The 1,797-nt window shown below is 39.2% G+C and overlaps 1 non-coding gene across 1 annotated transcript; it reads left to right on the forward strand.

The window, feature by feature from the left end:
* The first annotated feature begins 249 nt into the window (after positions 1-249).
* On the forward strand, positions 250-321 carry TRNAS-GGA (transfer RNA serine (anticodon GGA)). The gene has a single exon. It is a non-coding gene; the product is annotated as a tRNA-Ser (tRNA).
* Positions 322-1,797: the final 1,476 nt, after the last annotated feature.

The raw sequence follows: 1,797 nt of genomic DNA on the forward strand, positions 1-1,797 counted from the left end.
CCTACCAAATAGACTATTTTTGCACAGAGACATCATTAAGTGTTGACTGATTCCCAAATAAACAGCAGTGAAAAGTCTAGACCTACCAAATAGACTATTTTTGCACAGAGACATCATTAAGTGTTGACTGATTCCCAAATAAACAGCAGTCAGGGTACATCTTTAGCTGCTCTGGAAATGTGAGGACTGTGTTTCCATTTATTAAGAAAGGCTGCAGTGTAATTCAATGTGTATGGTTTCCACAGGATTTCCCTGGTGACTCAGCTGGTAAAGAATCTGCCTGGAATACAGGAGACCCAGGTTCAATCCCTGGCTGGGGAAGATCCCCTGGAGAAGGAAATGGCAACCCATTCCAGTATTCTTGCCTGGAGGATTCCATGGACAGAGGATTTTGGTGAGCTATGTAGTCCATGGGGTCGCAAATAGTCAGATGGGGCTTAGTGACTAAACCGTGGCTTCCATAAGTGATGCAGGAAATACCTTCATCCCCACAATAAGCCCTTGCATCACCCTCTGTGTACATGTATGAAAGCTTCATACAGAATGATGACGAATTTGGGGAGGCTGCACTAGTGGAAAATAATCCACCTGCCAATGCAGGAGACACAGGGACGCAGGTTCGATCTCTGTGTCAGGAAGACCCCCGGAGGAGGAAATGGCACTCCACTCCACTACTTCTGTCTTGAAAATTCCATGGGCAGTGGAGCCTGGAAGACTACAGCCCATGGGGCTGCAAACAGTTAGATGTTACTTTTATAGCAACTGAGCACAAAAACAGATTTAAAAATATAGTTCCTGAATGTGTATAGATAGTGAAACCATTCTATTATTTTCAACTCTTCCATGTCTGCTTTTGTAGAAAACAAGTAATATTCTCTTAGCTCCCTGCTGTTCTCTTCTGGAAGCAAATTGCATGTGAGCCCAGACTCACTCATTCTGTCTACGTGGTTCACAGTTATTTGCAGACAATTGTAAAAGAAATGTCCTCCCTTTAGTTTTTTTCCTTATGTGAACACTTATGATGCTAGTTGCATAATATATAACCTTTATATTTTCTTAAAATCAGTCATTTTAATATTTGAAGCCTCGGTTAGTTTCAAAAATTAAAACTGTTATATATAAGAATATTTGAAAGAGAAAACTTAACAAGCATAAGATACATTCACTTTCTTGTGAAAACGAAGAATTTTTGTTGATCTGAAAAGTTTTCTTTTTGTGGAGAACAGGAGACACCTACTTCAAGCAGCACTCAACACTTTAAAAGCAAGGAAACACTTTAAGAAAGCAGGAAAACCTCTCAGAGTGGTTTGCCGAGCATAACACAGGAAGAAAGAGCCCCCTAATGGTGCAGAGATCTATAAAAATCAGAATAGGTCATGCTTGCTCAGTTCTTCTTGGTTCACTAAGCCTGAAAGACATCTGATATTATGGAAATGAATGGAAAGTTGAATAAAATGTCAGAGTCCTCCAAAGATGGTATAGCAAAGTGAAAATTCCTGAGCTGAATTGACTAAATTGCTGAATTTCAGACCTAGATTGGTTTATATACATGACTGCTAGGATACACGTCTTCATGCCTGCTGAGAGGCACTGCTCTGACATGCAAGAGCCATATTAATTATATAGCTGGGAAGTGTGAAATATTATTTTTTAAAATAATGCTTTTTTTCCCCCAATCATGATATAATTTTCTTTTAAGAAGATGGGGAATCAAATCCCTCACAGGGGTAAGCACAGAATTTGTAAAATAGCAACAACAAAAAAGAGAATCAAAGTAATACTGTAAGCCAAGAAGGA

This window comes from Muntiacus reevesi, chromosome 14 (genome assembly GCF_963930625.1).
Source record: "Muntiacus reevesi chromosome 14, mMunRee1.1, whole genome shotgun sequence".
Classification (NCBI taxonomy): domain Eukaryota; kingdom Metazoa; phylum Chordata; class Mammalia; order Artiodactyla; family Cervidae; genus Muntiacus; species Muntiacus reevesi.